Source organism: Polypterus senegalus, chromosome 11, assembly GCF_016835505.1.
Source record: "Polypterus senegalus isolate Bchr_013 chromosome 11, ASM1683550v1, whole genome shotgun sequence".
NCBI lineage: Eukaryota > Metazoa > Chordata > Cladistia > Polypteriformes > Polypteridae > Polypterus > Polypterus senegalus.
The window spans coordinates 21,640,223-21,657,555 of NC_053164.1; the positions used below are offsets into that span (position 1 = coordinate 21,640,223).

Genomic DNA, 17,333 nt, shown 5'->3' on the forward strand with positions numbered 1-17,333 from the left:
GAACAAGCCTTTGTAGACATATCAATAGGAAAGCAATGTGTAAAGCTTAAGTTTAAATTACGTTCACAGACACGCTGCCACTAAATATTCGCAGGAAAATCCACAACTTTATACCGGGAATGCCTGTTAAACATCTTAGATTCACGAGTACTGATTTGGGTAGTGAACACTTCGATGAATGAAACCTGTTATCTTTACAACAGTTGAAAAACACGGAATGCAACTTGAACACAACACATCCTCCAAATACGAACCTGATTGAAAGAAATAATGATAATCAAATCCTTGATGACAGCAACACTCATAACAGTCACAAAACAATTACATTGACAATCATGTTACTTTATTTTTAAAATGTTTTCTTTTCTTTCCTGGATATCATGGCCGGCCTATACACTGGTACTGTGAGTGCTGTGCAGAGTAGAGACAGGACCTCTGTGTTTTTCCCAGTTGATTCTGGGGTTCATCAGGGGTGTGTTTGACTTTGATAGACATTGATTTGACTTTGTATCGAATGAGCGGGTTGGTCATGGAGTCCTGAATGATGCACATTACCTGCATTGTGAAGGAGCATCAGTTTCAGCACTACGGCCATGTGGCACGTTTCCCCGAGGGTGATCTGGCTCATAAGATCCTCATTGTTGGGGACCCGAGTGACTGGATCAGGCCAAGGGGTCGCCCACGTAACACCTGGCTGCGGCAGATAGAGGGTCATTTCCGGAGGGTCTGCCTAGGGGGTTGCCAACCGGGATCACGAGTTGTTTTGTCGTGTAGTGGGTGCGGCAATACTAGTATACTAGTGCATGCTCCCCAACCTACCTACCTACCTACCTACCTACCTACCTACCTATCTATCTATCTATCTATCTATCTATCTATCTATCTATCTATCTATCTATCTATCTATCTATCTATCTATCTATCTATCTATCTATCTATCTGTCTATCTATCTATCTATCTATCTATCGCAGTACGTGTAGGAGCTGTGTGAAGTAAAATTGTGTCAACCATGTAGTGCTTCTGCTCTGTATCTTTCTTGGAATACTGTCCATTCAACATTTTGATCTCTGCCATATGCTGCCCCTGATCTTGTCTCAGTAGAGCCTTTGTGAATTGCTAGTGAGCAAGTGGTTTTGGCTACCACTGTGTAAGTGTATGGAACCAGGTGCTGAATGGGATGCTTGCATGCCTTTTGTTTCTTTCTTCATTCCAAGTGCCCCATAGCTTTGCAGATCAAACATTGATCCCTTCTGTCTCTGCCCTTCCACCTGCTCAGCTTTCATGTCATTTGGAAGAAGGATCAAACAACTAAATATTATAAAAAACATAAACATAAGCTTATGCTCTAGCAGAGAGTGTAGCAGAAACATTTGATAGTATACATGTCTCTACATCAGTTTCTGTGAGTTTATTATATGATTTCCTGCAACTGCTGTATAACAAATATAAATACTGGTATATGTACCGCATAAACAAGATGTGATATCATTGAAACTATATTGATATCAACGAGGTCATAATATATTTAAAAAGATGTGTATTATGTGACTCAACATGTGTGAAGGAACAACAAAGGAAGAGCAGCAAAGTGCAAAAGAAAACATGCATACTTTCATGAACACATTCTGAAACCTACTTAATTTAATCCATGGTTACAACGAGAGAAATTATTAAAGTAGCACTGACCGTACAGAGGAAAGTAGCCTTAAATAGGGAGCCAGTCTTTTGCAAAGCAAACATAGTCATGGCCAAAAATATTTGCGCCCCTGCACTTCTTTCAGAAAATGTACTGCTTTTCTGAGAAAATTGTTGCAATGCTTTGGTTTTCTCATGTTTACTTTTGTTTGCATTGGAACAACACAAAAAAGCAAAGGAGAAAAAAGTTAAATCTGATGTCATTCCACATACAATCCAGAAATGGACTGGACAGAATTATTGGCACCTTTTCAAAATTGCAAGAAATAATTAGATTACAATGATGCAATGCTCCTTTATTTGTATTTAAACTCACCTCTGGCAAATATCAGGTGATGGCAATACAGAATTCATTCTTGCAATCAGATTAAATGGTGAAAAGTTGACTCACTTTTTATGCTTGTGTGAACCACAATGAGCATGGAGAAAAAAAAGAAGAGCAAAGAATTGTTTGAGGATCTGAGGATGACAGTTGTGGAAAACATGGACAATATGATGGCTACATCTCCAGAGATTTAAATGTTCCTGTGTTCACTGTGGGCAAAGTTATTAAGAAGTTTCCAGACTGTGTCACTGTAGCTAACCACCCTTGATGTGGATATAAGAGAAAAATTCTAATTGATGGAAGATTGTAATAAAGGATTGTTAAAATGATGGTTAGTGATCCTTGACCAACTTCCAAAAAATATTCAAGCTGACCTGCAGAGACAAGGTACAACTATGTCAGCTTGCACTATCTGTCACAATTGGTATGAAATGAGATGCTGTGGGAGGAGATCCAGAAGGACCCTACTGCTGAAAGAGACACGTAAAAAAGCCATACTGAAATTTGCCAAAACCTACCTGTGGAAGCCAACATCCTTCTGGGAGAATATACTGTGGACAAATGATACCAAAATAGAGTTACTGGGTAAAGCACATCATTGAATTATTTAAAGCTAATGAAATGAGGCCTTCAAAGAAAAGAACATGGTCCCTGCAGTCAAACATAGTGGTGGTTTACAGATAATTTCTGGTTGCTTTACCACTTATAACAGTGGATACCTTGATTGTGTACATGACATCATGAAATCTGAAAACTACAAAAGCACAAAAGGTCCCAGTGTCAGAAAGCTGGGTTTCTGTTGGAGGTCAAGGGTCTTTCAGCAGGAAAATAACCCAAAGCATACTTCACAAAGCACCCATTAATTGTTTAAGACAAAGCACTGGAGAGTTAAGTGGCTAGCAATGAGCCCAAATCTAAAGCCCATAGAATGCCTATGGAGATATCTCAAAACAATAGTTGGGAGAAGACACCCTTCAAGTCTAAGAAACCTGGAGCAGTTGGCAAACAAATCTTTCAAAAATTCCAGCAGAGAGGTGTAAGAAACTCATTCATGTTTACAGAAAGTTATTGAATTCAGTTATTGGTTCTAAAGCAGGCATGTCAGAAATCTGTGCGGCCCGCATGACAGATCCTAGTTAGCACTAAACTTGTACAAAATGATTACTATTGTTTGTGATTGAATCATTCTATATCTTCTGCATTACTTATTGACTTTTCTTACTACCGCCTTCTGACAAAAGCATGTTTTCCCATGGCATTATGGTACCGAAAATGTCATCTACTAGTATAGTTGCAGCTGCGGTTTCAGCTCCTTGATACTCTAGGCATGACACTGCCAACACCCCCTCCCTTCACGAGCCTTGACCAAAGTTAAGGAGCCGCGACGTCGCAACTGAAGTGCTAGGCTGCAGCAGCCTGGCAGGCTACACTACTGGCTGGGCTGCTGAGACTGGCCACTGTGCAAAACTGACCATCACGAGTAGTAATAGTTTACATATTTTCACATTTTTTTGCTCAATTTTTATGTAATTTTGTGCTAGTATTGTAACGAACAGTTAGGGCAGACTACAGCTGAAGATCTGAAGTTGACGCGAGAAGTTGATTTTGAGTTTGTAAAATTAGTGTAGCTCAGGGGGCTTTTTGCATATCGGCTTATTTTACAATATAAACTTTGAAGTAAACTTAGTAAAGTAAAATTTGATTTTTGGAGGATTTGTTTTCCAACTTAAATTACTGAACAATGAATTCAGTGAGTGTTTTCGTGATTTCAGTTCACAAGAACAGGGCTGTTTACGTCACCATACTCTTACAACGTTGAGAATGCGCCTGAGAATATCCAAATGGTTTGATTGAACTGCAGTCAGATTCTATTCTGAAGGCAAAATACAACAAAGTTGGTGTGCCAAGCTTGTATGCTTACCTGCCGCCCTCGTAGTTGCAGATCTGTAAGTTGGCATCGAGAGTACTGTCAATGTTCGAAAGCACTTACCTTTGTGAGGAACTGTTTTCGTTAATGAAAGCTACCAAAACCCCACATCGCTCAAGACTTACTGTCGAGCACCTCTCATCCCTCATAAAAGTTTAGCAGCACAAGATTTCAAGCCTGATATTGATGAACTAGTTACTAACAAGAGATGCTAAGTGTTGGGACAAAAGAAATAGATCTCAGACTGTAAGACTCCTATATAAGGACCTAGCTAGGAGGCTAAGATTCTAATTGTACGCTGTTGTACGGAGATTGTATGGAAATAAATTGCTTTCCTTTAAACTTTAAGTGTTACATTTTTTAAAGTTTTCAGTATTGGAAAAAAAGCTACAGTAACTTTGAATAATAGTATAATAGTATTTGTTACAGCGTGGCCTGCTGACACACATATGGCAGGTGAAGCGGCCCACCAATGGTAGTGAGTTTGACATGTTTGTTCTAAAGGATGTGCAATTTCTGCAGTTTTGTGTGGAATGATAAAATATTTGACTTTTTTCTCTGCTATTTTGTGTTTTTTCAATGCAAGAAAACAAAAAGAAATAAATGTGTGTATACCAAAGCAGTATTTTTGGATGTGACTGTACACATCCACCTTTACTCATTCAGATCAACTTTGATTCATCACCTAAACTTTGGGCATGTTGAAGGAAACACCACACAGACTTTTAGAACAGGCTAACTACACACAGTGGTTGGGCACAGTATTTAAACCCAAGTTGCTTCCCTTACTTTGCACCACCATGCTGCCCTCAGAAAGAAAACAAGAAAAAAATCTTGCTTCCTCCCCAAATCTCACATACTCAGGTCTACCTGCTGGACTGACTTGTCTACTGAATGCCTTGTCATATTATACAACATTTTAAATTATTTTCATTTGGTAGACTTCACTTACATAATTTTAGATAGACGTTTAGATTGTAGAGACACTACTGTAATCACCAGTCACATAGTGTGACATATCGAACAACTCAGTCCAACTAGTCAGATTTTCCCCGACAAGTCATAAGCCAAAGGGACTGACTTTGTGTGCCTGAAAGCTGACAACTAATGAGCAAGCATGCAGAGGTGTAATGCATGATATGTAGTTATGAGGAATAAGGAACACTGATATTTTGGACCCATGAAGCAGAAGAGAGACTCTATTTTTGTATTTTATGTTGCAACCACCAGGGGGTCCCACTGAGCCCCGGACCAGAGACATAGTAATGCCCAACATGATTCTGGGTTTAAATAAAAGATATTTATCCAAAGCACCCTTATAATATTCACCCGTCTAAAAATGAATAAATGATACACAATTCAGTCAAAGTCTTCCTCCTTGCTTTCTCCAAGAGTATCGCCTGTTACCTCTCGATTCTGACTCCCGGATGTGAGGAGGCACGGCTTCTTTTCAAGCAAAAACCGGGACTGCTTCCTGTGTCCCTGCATTGCTGGTTGGGAATACTTCCAGAGACCAGTATTATCCTCTCCCAAGAGCGCCCTCTGGTGGTACCCAAGGAGCTTGACAGGGTTGCACTTCTGTACTCCATTTCCCATGAAACCCTGTGGCTGTCCTGATTAAGATCAGCCTTGAGGAACACTGCCACTTTCTGTGTGGGGGTATGAACTGTTCCTGTAATCCACATTGAATTAGTCCATCCATTATCGACCAATCACATCAGGACGAAGATTATAGGGCATTCCTGCCAGTTTGTGTCTCCATTCCAGTGGTCCTTCCATTAAGGCATCTAGTCTGGGCAAGAGTTTATCCCCCATCCCAGCCAAGATGCCAGTCCTTCCTCTCAAGGCACTTAAAATGTACTAAAGTAGAATAGAAGAAAAAAAGGGGTGTGTGGGATTGCAGCTGAACTCGCCATATCTGTAAACCCTTCTCATGGGCCCTGGCTCAGTCACGCAGCACGTTATTGACTGTCAGAAAAAGATGCCAGCTTGTGATATTTTAGGTGTGTGAAACTGTGAGGCTGTGTCTCCACCCTGTTAATCCCACATACTTTGTGCAGTTTTTTGTTAATATTTCAAAAGAATGGTACAATAGCTTTAGTGATTTCCAAAGTGAAGCTTATAGTTTCACTTCATAGTTGAAACCTTAGAAGATAAGACTATAACTATTGAATATTTAAAAAAAAGATGTAGCTCTTCTTTCTTCTGGGCAGCACGGTGGTTTGCTTCCCGGGTCCTCCCTGCATGGAGAGACACTCCCGGTGTCTGCGTGGGTTTCCTCCCACAGTCCAAAGACATGCAGGTTAGGTGCATTGGTGATCCTAAATTGTCCCTAGTGTGTGCTTGGTGTGTGTGTGTGTGCCCTGCGGTGGGCTGACGCCCTGCCCGGGATTTGTTCTTTCCCTGCGCCCTGTGCTGGCTGGGATTGGCTCCAGTGGACCCCGTGACCCTGTGTTAGGATTTAACGGGTTGGACAATGACTGACTCTTCTTTCTTCTGAGATGGATTTTTAAAAAGAACATGCATCTTAGCAGTGTTTTCCAATCCATTTTAGAAGCCTGTCCTAACCTCTTCCAATGCTTTGCTCCATAACTTTTCAGTTTTGCTCATTTAACTTTGTGACTGACTCTCTCCTTGTCTGGCTGGACCCCTTCAATTTTAAATCAAGATTAAAACCTGCCCTTTTTATCATATATTAAAACTTTTTTACTGGCTGTTTTAACAGTGGTTCATTGGTTAATTTTTGCATCCTGGTCCCAAGACTGTTCACAGTCTTTGTGAAGTTTGCACAAGTTTCTGTGTGACTTTCCTCTACATATTCTGCTATTCTCCCAAAGAAGTACTTGTTAGTATGGTAAGTTTGTTTAAAACAGCTCAGTTTAAGTGAGTACATAGTCATTTGTCAGTGTTCATAATTGAACTGTTAATTACATATTGCACTTATAAAAGTGAATATTGTTATGTGTAAAAGTGGCCTAGAGTGGAATGGTATCCTTTCTCGGCTTCTGCCGGTCTTGTATCTGGTGTTACCTTTGGTTCCCTGCAGCACTTTTGTATTAATCATTTGCAATAAATGCATGATGGATATTCATCTTACTTTGATTCACAAACACAAAAAGAATGATAAAGTTTGAAGTCTCCAAAACAGAGCTAAAAAGCAGGCAAGACTCCGTACTAGCTTGACCAGATAAAGCTCACTCCCAGGCAGCCTGACTGCCTAATCAGACGACTGGCTTTGGTCTGCACTGGGGTAAATAGGACCCTCACAGAAACTAAATAACATAGACAATTAACAATATTAACATAAATTATACTGATTGATTAATAAAAAAATTGACAAAAATTTAAATGCCAGTTTGAAGCATGACATAGCCTTTTGTTATGTAAATCCATGCTTAAAGGTGGAGATAGTGAGGAGAAATGAATTAAATCTTTGCTGCATTAGCAGGCAGCATACGGGACTTGAGTAGAATTACTGGGGATATGTCCCAAAGCTTCCTGAGAATCCCAACTCTTTAAAGGATTTTAATGGGTCAGGTGCAGGAATACCAGGGTCTGATACAGGGGGTTTCTAATGCATTTCATTTTGCAGATGTACAGCATATTTTATTTGATTGGGCTGCCAAATGACCACTTAGTAAGCATGTAACATTCACTCCTAGGTCTGATCAGGCTGTGGTGGGTCTCCCTCAGCTGAGGGTGTCTTGCAGTAAAGGTTGAAACACCCTATGAGGACAGGACACAAAACTGATGATGTGTCGTACTGGTGGAAACAACACTAAGTGGTCATCATCAAATCATCCTATCCCCACTCAAGGCAAGAACTGTCCTGAATCGTCAGGGATTGTAACACCAAGTCCTGTTAAACAAACTATCATCTCCTTAATTGGACTGTATAATGTTATGTAGAAATTGATTGATTAATGTCTTTTTTGTTTATGGGTACTAGTTTATCCTTTTATTTTATTTACCAGGAAATTGAAAACTTTCCAAATAGACTTATATACCTCCTTGTTATACCCCAAATAAGGCATCAGTATGGGCATTTATTCTCTTCTATAAACACTTGTAAGACTAAAGTTTTCTAAATAACTCAAACATGAAGATCAACTATGGCATAACTTCAATTGGGCCAAATATACTATTTTTCAAAAAGTGTTCATATCTCAACATCTCCATGTGCTCTTTTTTTACTGCAGGGGGCAGAAGGGATGTATAATACCTTTGGCAGTCTCATTCACCTGCTAGTGAAAATATAGGTTTAAGGGAAAGGAAGATTAAATATGATAAATGAATAGGTGTAGTAAAGTAAAAAAAATATGTGGTGAAGATAATCAGGCTAAGGTAATGTGGGCACTTTTAACAAAAGAGACACGGAATAAGTGAGTGAAGAAGTGAGCTGTGCTGAAGGTGGAGGAGAAGCCCAAAAAATCATTGATGCATTGAAAGTTGTGTAAATAAAAAGATTTGTCCATATCCTGTAAGAATGTTTAAAATAAGTTAATAGAGATTTTTAGTGTAACTCAAATACACCCAGTGTTGGCATTTAGCACACTTGTCTGTGCTTTTTCTCAAAGATATATGTTATTCTGATAAATTCAAATAGTAACAGTAACAGTTTATTGCAGGTCATCTTTTACCACTGGGTAACAATACTATTCCTCAAGATTTATTGTTTTATTGTTTATTATATTATTATTATTATTATTACTATTATTGTTTGTCTCAATGAGGAGTAATTATGGGAAACCTTTCTACAGCAGCATCTTTTGCCCCTTAATCGGTAAACAAAATGGAAATTACATAATTTATTGTGAATTTAAGAAATATCGTAGTATTGTTGAGAAATTATTATCACTAAGAAAAAGAAGCTATGGTGCAACTTACAGATATACATGCATATTGATTTTGGGCTTCCTTTTCCCGTAGATCCAATTCCAGTCACATAACTACAGGAATACTTGTTTGACGCTGAAATCCTGGAAAGTGAGCTCATGCGGTCTGTTGTCACGTCAATAAATGACTTCAGGATTTTGCTTTACTGTAGCAGATGTGCTTACTGTGATTTGTCAAGCCCATCTCATCAATTGCTTTGAAAAAAACTCAAAGCTTTTAAAAAAGAGCCAATTTATGGAGTAAAGGTCACAAAAAATGCTTTTATTCATTTCAAGCAGTGTAAGCTAATGATCAAAATCCTAATCAAAAGTGATTGCCCAACCAGTACCGGTTGCATTGGCTGTGTGTTCATTTTAGGAAGGGTTTGTGTCACATGGGTTTTCGTCAGACGATGGATATGTTTATGCTATCATTCTGATTGTGTAATCACTGTAATCTACATTAAGAAAGGGCTGTAGGGGTTGGGGTTACGTCTTCCTCTCTTGTGAGTGAATGTATAATTGGTGACTTTTTTCTTTGGCAGATCTCCTGAGCTGCAATCACCAAGCCCCCCCAAACAAGATAATCCTTTGGTTTTCAGATGAGGATGAAGGAGTGGGGATTGTTTGTGTCATGTCTGACAGTAAGCTCTGTGGCCTGTTAAGCTGACAGGAACTGAGTTTGTGTGTGTAAGACCACCACAGTGTGTGCTGAGGAGCGTGAGCAAACTGACAGAGATGGTGAGCACATGGCCTGTAGTGTGCTGGAAAAGAGGTAGAGCACGAGGAGAGCCACATTGGGAGGAGAAAGAAAAGCAGAGGGTGGAGAGATCAGATGGGCCCTGTGTGTGAGAGAGAGAGGCACACCAGGCTACAGCACGATTGCTTCGTCATTCAGTTTGTGTTTCAGACAACTGTCAGCACAGCTACAGTACTGGTTTTCTCCTCTTAAAAAAATAGTCTAGAAAGAGCAAGGGTGACTTAACTTACCTTCACATAAACCAGCAGGGCTATACAAATACTTGTGCATAAATAAAGACTTCAACAGCACTTGCAGAGTTACAAAAAAAAAAACAAAAAACGTCGTAGGGATGCGGTGCTGGGTTAGTTTAAAATCTTTTATATATGTTGTCTGTGTAATTACCAATCTAGATATTAGATTAGATTAGATCAAGTTGATTAATCCCAATGGGAAATTCAGATGCATACAGCTTCAGAAACATAAAAAACAAAGATACATAATCACAGGACAAATAATACAGCTGATCAATTAATAGATAAATAAATGGATAGATAGATATATAAATAGATATTGTGCACATATTTCAAAATGAACTTAACGAGTACATCGGGAGGAAGAATTGATTGCCTGATAGCAGTAGGCAGAAATGACCCCCCAAAGGCCATGGTGGAATGAGCCTATGGCTAAAATTGCTCCTTGAGAGCGCCTCCTGGAGTGGATAGAAGGGATTTTTTATGATGACATTTCATTTTTCCACCATCCACAACAGGTTCCAGTATATCTAGAAGTCACCCTGGATTGGAGAGGGGTTCCTAATACGTTTGTTCAGGCATTGTGCATCTTTTGTGCTCAAGTTGCTTCCCCTTGAATCAGTTGTTGACTGATAGAATATTTCCAGCAGCTTGCAGCATGCATCAAAAGACCTGCCCTTCTTGTATAGCACCAGTGTATAGTCAGACTAGTCCAGTTTGTTGTTTATGTGAACTCCCAGGTAAGTCTGCACCACTTCCACATCCTCCCACTGAATGGTGACTGGTCTCAGAAGCTTTTTGGCTTGCTGGAAATCCACCACCATCTCTTTTGTCTTGCCGATATTGATTTGTAGGTTGTTGTCACTGCACCCCAAGACAAAGTCCTCGACAACCTTCCTGTACACTGACTTGTCTCCATTATTAATGTAGCCTATGATGGAGTGGTCATATGGAAATTTCTTTTGATGGCAAGCACTGATATTGTGCTAGAACTCCATTGTATAGAGGGTAAACAGGAAAGGAGACAAGACAGTTCCTTGAGATGCTTTAGTATTACACACAAGCATGTCTGTCAAGCAGTCCTGAACCTCACAAACTACTGTCTATTCATTAGGTAGTCCATGATCCAGGAGACTGTGGAGACATCAAGATTCAAAGCCTTGATCTTTGTCCCAAATCAATGAGGCATAATGGTGTTAAGACACTGGAAAAAATAAAGAACCTTCCTGATTGTGGTGTGAGTGGGAGTAGGCTCTCTGGATAATGTAGATGAGAGCATCCACCACACATATATGTGTCTGATAGGCAAACTGCAGAGAATCCAAAGTTCTCAAACCAGGAGTTGCAGTTTGTCTATTGAAGAAGACTGAAGTATAAGCAACTGGCCTGAGGTCCAAGGGATCATTGCCCATTCTTTAGTACTGCGACCACACAGGATGTTTCTTCAAATTTTGGGAAAGCGAGAACAAGAGCTGAAGGACCCTGCAGAGTTTGCTGGCACATGTTTTCAGCACCCTGGGGCTGATTCCATCCATTTCTCAAGCCTTTTTTATGCACAGTTTTCCAGGTCTCTACTCCCTTGATCAAAAGAGGTAAGCCATTCAGGCAGTGGAGGGAGGCTGAATATTAAGTCATTATTAAATCTGCAAATGTATATAACATGAATAGTCACAGAAACTACCAGAGCATGACAACAGTTCAATCTCTTTGTTTAGACCTGTGGTTAAAGAGAAATGAGATGCTTCACCAAACTTTTCAGGGACCCCACCAAATTGGATTACTCAATTCTGTTTCTCCTTTTCTGTCAACATACATGCTCTCTTCTCTCTCTTTCATTGACCATTCTCTGAACCACTTTAGAAAGTTTGGGAGCCCATTCTATGAGAAATTCTGGACTTAATGGATTATTTTTTGGAAGAACAGACACAGTTTTAAAACTCTGTTTAATGGGCATTTCTCCATTTGTGACTTGCTGAAATGATCCTTTTAACAATGTCTATACATCACAGTTACATGAATGGTTGCCAGAAATACATGTTCAGCCCAGCATAGAGTACCTTTTCAAATCCAGGGATAATTGTTTAGCATATTCTAAATTGATTTAATTGAGAGCTTGACGGTGTACTCTTTCCTTCTGGATTGTTATTTTTTTTCCTTCCATGATGACTAGAGTAGTGTTTTGGACAAACCTTTAGTCCAAACAAATAGAGCTGATTGGCACTCTCGCTAGATAATGGTTATACTCTGTGCTGGTCATGTGACTGGATTGGTTGGATCTCTGATCCTCTCTCTGACCCTCCTGAGTCCCCTTCAAGGTGTGTATTCATGATAACACACTTCTAGCCACAGGTTGAACTGAAGGCAGAGTATTCGTTACATCTTGAGGTCTCACACCTCTACTAGTTGTTTTCCACTGTACTTGCAGCTTCTGTCACACAGTGCCGTGTTATATTCATTAGGCTCTAAAATGATTGACTCCTTTGATAAGGTTGGGTGCAGATCAGTAGGATTGATTCACTTGTTATCTGGTCGAATCCTAATATTTTATGGGGATTAACTAATTGTAATGGTATCACAAAAATTAAGCAAACGTCTGTTTTTATCACTGTTGTTCGACTTTATGACGTGGGGTCTTCATGTATAGCTACAAATGACTGTTTATGGATTACATACATCAGAGAGTACCTGTTTCAGTGAAAACTACCTGAACACACATCTATTTCTACTATTCAATTTCTCAGTGAATCTGACTACTATTTTCAGTTCAACTTTTTAATTGTTTTTAAAGTTGAATAACCAGAAAGGAATGTAAAAAGAGAAAAAGTTGAGGTGACAGAGAGAGAGAGAGAGAGAGAGAGAGAGACTGTGGCCATTTGCAGAAATCTGTCTGAATTAAAAATGTTTCTGATAACAGGTTCATAGGAAAGGGGTATGGTGTATTTATTGTGTGGACAGAGACTTTGCCATTACTGGCAATGTTAAATTTCAGGGTTCTTTGAATTTCTAGAAATTAAAAGAAATAAACCATGGTGTAAGTTGGTGTTGGTTATAGAAGGAGTATGCATGAAGGATGTGGAACTTTTTTTTTTTTTTTTCCTATGACTCATGTATTTGTCCAGCGAGTTTCCACAAATTTTCATTAAGAGCATGTATATTCCCCAGTATTGTCATGGACCCACACCACTAGCCATCTCAGTTCACAGATAGATATTGTGGTAACTTCTGCCCCCTAGTGTGGTGGCAAGTGAAGCAGTTAAAAGTATCTTTAGGATGACTAGGGGGCTCTGTCCCATGCTCGCTTCTCTTGCCAACACCCATGCTGGCGCTACACGCTAGCCACTTTGCGGCATTGCCACTTGCGTATGGGGAAATGGATGTACAATTTAAACAGATTGTTATTTTCATGGGAATTGTTACATATGCATAATAGACCTATTTTATATTGCAATGAGTAATTAACCATAGTAAAAATAGTAAAACGTAATAAATTGAAAGAAAATTGTTTCATGTTGCATTAGAGGTATTCGTTGCGCTATACGTTTTCAGCTTTGAAATTAACATGCAAATACTTTTTAAACTTACACTTTTACTGTAAAAAAGTCTTCTTCCATTTTCCATGTGTACAGCACAGTTAAGCACACCAAAACTCTTCATTTTCTCTTTTCTTTGCAAGCTTTGTCCTCTTCCACCCGACTCTGGCCCCGGAGTAGTGGCTGCTTGCTACTTTTATAAGGCACCCGGAAGTGCGCCAGGTGTTCAATGACCTAGTTTTGGCATCACTTCTGGGTGTGGTGAAGGTGCTGCAATTAAGGTCTCAGCAGCAGCTGCAGCACACCCTGATGGTGCCCACAGAACCCTACAGGGCTACACCAAACTCCAGCTCTCATGGAGCCCTGCTTGAATCTGAGGCACCATTGCAATCCAGGGAGGCTGCCACTTAGCGCACCGGAGGAGGTAATGCTCTAGATACACTCCCTCTCTGGTCCTTCCAGCATAAAGGCATCCCAGATGGGCAAGGGCCCCAACCGAATGCCACACTGGTTATTAAAGTGTGTAAAGGTAATCAAAGTCTGGGATGAGGAATCTGCCTCTTGCCTATATGGCTATTTTAAATGTACTAAATGGACTGTGTTCAAAGGATTCTATGCTGATATTGATCAATTAACTGACACCATAAGCATTTATACAAAATTTTGCAAGATTGACATAAATTAGTCAAAGTTTATTCCAAAACAAATCTGTGGATTACCAAAGATTTGAAAGAATTGCTAAATGGTTGAAACAGGGCATTATAACTAAACAGAAAGAATTACAGAAGGAAGTGAATCATTAAATCAAATTGGCAAACTTTAAATATAAGGACAGGACTGACAATCTGAATTTATTGAAGAATGGTAAGCATGAAGATGATGCCTGGCATTCATAATAAATTTAATAATCATGTGGAATCTACAGGAGTGAAAACTGACTGTCAGCTAAAAAAATCAATGAATTTCAGTTAATGTTTGAGACACATGTTTTTGCTTCAGACATTTTTCAACAGACCAATCAGGACTGGAATTATAAGTCAGCCTTCTTTTGACCAAAATGATCTAAGAAAAGTCCCTCAGCAATGAACTAAAATAAAAAACTTTAGACAAAACAGAATTAATGGACATTTGCTTCAGCCCTCTACTCAATGACATTTCTCTGGATTTACAATAGGTGCCCAAAACCTGGACACAATATAATTCCAGTAGTTAAAATTATACATCCAAAGGTTTAAATGACTTCAGAACAGTGACATTAAGCTCTAATATTTTTAGATCCTAAAATTCAGGCCTATTTGGACTCTTACATTTTTGCATACAGAGCCAAGAAGCCACAGCAACACTTCTAAATTTGTAGTTCTTACTTCAAATACACATGAATATGTGTATTTTATGTAACACGAATAGCTATGTAATAGTTTCATCTTTGAGAATTAATAAACACAAGTACAGTACATTTGTTTGCATATTATCACAATGTACAAAGTTACTACATCCTACTACATCCTACTGGCTGAAGAACTAGAGTTTATTATTTATTCAGTTTTAACCTCTAAATTATTTAATAAATGAACAGGTCTTCTCAGTACCAGACAAATTGCAGACAGTATTAGAAAATATAAGGCTGTCTCATCCTGAAACAGTTCTTCAACTCTTAATGTGTTCAGGTGTTAATGGCTCAGAATTATCAAGCTTTTTATGCACATTGGCAAGAAGCCATGAATTCAGTACAATTTCTACCTCTATCAACGTGGTGCCTGGTTCCCCAGAGTTTAGTCTAACCCATCACTCCTTTTAGACAGGTCTTCACTGATTATACAAGTCTCTCCCAGAAAGCACCCTACCGTGCAGCTCATTCATCCACGTAATGCCCTTTTCTTAAAATAACTTTTTAGTTCAGGTTCTTTTATATATTTCCACATCTCCCTAAAGTCTTGATGTACTCTCTGATAGTTTTTTTTCATTACTTGAATATATGAACTTGCATAGTTTTCTTCTGACTATAAATCTTCTTAGGGCTAAGAGAAAACTCTCTGTTGTTTCATCTTTGACCAGCTCTAAATGTACATCTCTTGCAGCAGCTCAGGTGAACAGTTTAAACTTAATGTAAGCTCTTTATTCGTACCACTCTTATATTGAGATAAACTGCTCCTGAAAAGTCCACAGTAGCGATTTCAAAGGGTGGCAAACCAATAATCCTATCTTTTGGTAATAGTGTAGTTACTTCCTGTCCAGGGATGAGAGTTATAAAATTCTGTATGCACGTAAAGAAGCTTAAAATATATATTTGCAACTTTCCACTCAGATTCAGAATTTATAAAAGAAAACTTGATGGTAGAATATATACAGTATATTTATGGCAACACTGACACATGCATTCACAGCATTGGGATAATTATGATCCCTTCAATCAAGTAGGGAAATGCAGCCAAACCAGCTAAATGACAATTACATGATGATGATTATTCCTGTCGTAAACCAATTTGTATGTGTTCCGAGACGTTCGTGAACCGAGGTTCCAATGTATCTATATATTAGTGCATAGTCAATGGGAGGTTCTATTATAACCCTTACAAGGTAAATTGTAAATGCAATATTCTGACTATTTCTTTTTGTTCTGACTATAGACTAGTTCAATTCATCTGCCTTGCAGATGGTAAGGCACGGATGGCAAACAGTTTCAAACTGTACTGAATTTATTGAATGTACCGTACATACAGAACATCCTGCATGTACTGAAATGAAGTCTGTGTTAAGTTTCCCATAGAGAAATGAAACAACTTTAAAGTATAGAGATTAAATGAAGTTTAAGGAAGCTAAGATTGTAATGAAACAGAGAAGAAACCTTTTTTCCCCTCTTTATTTTTTATTCTGAATGTTTAATCATTTTTTCTGAATTTTTGTGTTTTGTTCCTTTTTTAAACTTTCACTAAACCTTTTTAAAACTAACTTTATTGGACTGAGAAATTTATTTTGTTTGAGTTGTGCTGAAGCCTAGCTTGTCACCTCTGTAGCTGCTCGATTTTTGGGAGCCTAGAAAAGATGCAGCTACAGGGGAAATTATTGCATTTGTATTGCGATAAGGGCATCTAGCAAGAATGACGCTTTAACTGTTAGAAATTATTGTGAATTCCATTAACATATATGTTTTCTGTAATGTCACTATAGGACTCCTCAAACTCTGGTGTCGCTTTCTGGATACCTCAAATTGGAGGCTGCTCCAGTTCATAATAAAGTTCTGAAGCATTGTGATTGCATACTGTATGTATGAGGTAATTTACAAGTGTTATTTATGAGTTACATCAAAGGTTAGATCGATTCCACCAGAGCCAGCTCTGAAGAAGACCTTCTACAGACCTCTTAGGGGAAGAGTGAGGTGAATTATGTTTCCCATTGCAGTGTGAACATGATTCTGGAATTGTTAACTCTGAATTTCCGTTGTTAGCTACAAAATACTTCCACTTCTGTGCTGAGATAAGGTGTTCGTGGAATCTATCCACATTAAAGTGATTTTCCCAGTTTTTAGGCTTCTGTAAATTGTTTCCTAGTCAAACTCCAGGTCATTTTCTTTAATTGTGCAAAATCTGGATCTTGTAGCTACCAAACACAAGACAGCCTGTCCACCTTCCTCCTTGCAGGTTTGCAACTGCATTGTATGCTGTTTCAGTGGTGTCACAATGTATACGCAGCCTGGCAATTTTGCTGCATCTGAATTTGATATGATGTAGGAATTTAACGCTATGTAGGGAAATAAAATGTGGAAATATCCTTACAATTGCTGTGTTGTAGATAGGCCTGGATTACACTATACTTTCGTAAAGTGTTAAATCCATGTTCTGTTTATGTTTTAGGCTTTCAATCTTTTTGTTAGCAACTCTAAAATTTTCCGGCAGTCCCAGATCATTTTGTCACCATGGTAACTCCACTAGGTATTGGCCATTTGTATACCTTTCAGTTTTTTCAAATCTTTGAAGCACTTCACTTTCTT

At 38.7% G+C, this 17,333-nt stretch overlaps 1 protein-coding gene across 3 annotated transcripts in view; it reads left to right on the forward strand.

Annotated features, from left to right (window-relative positions):
- The window catches only part of LOC120538729 (CLOCK-interacting pacemaker-like), a 153,235-nt gene that overhangs the window by 91,554 nt on the left and 44,348 nt on the right, over positions 1–17,333 (forward strand). Inside the window, exon 1 of one of the 3 annotated variants that reach the window (XM_039768150.1) lies at positions 7,712–7,765. The exons of the other annotated variants lie outside the window; for them this stretch is intronic. The gene's annotated coding sequence lies outside the window, so the exon portion shown is untranslated. Of the gene's footprint in view, positions 1–7,711; positions 7,766–17,333 lie in introns of those variants that run through there. 3 annotated transcript variants of the gene reach the window in all.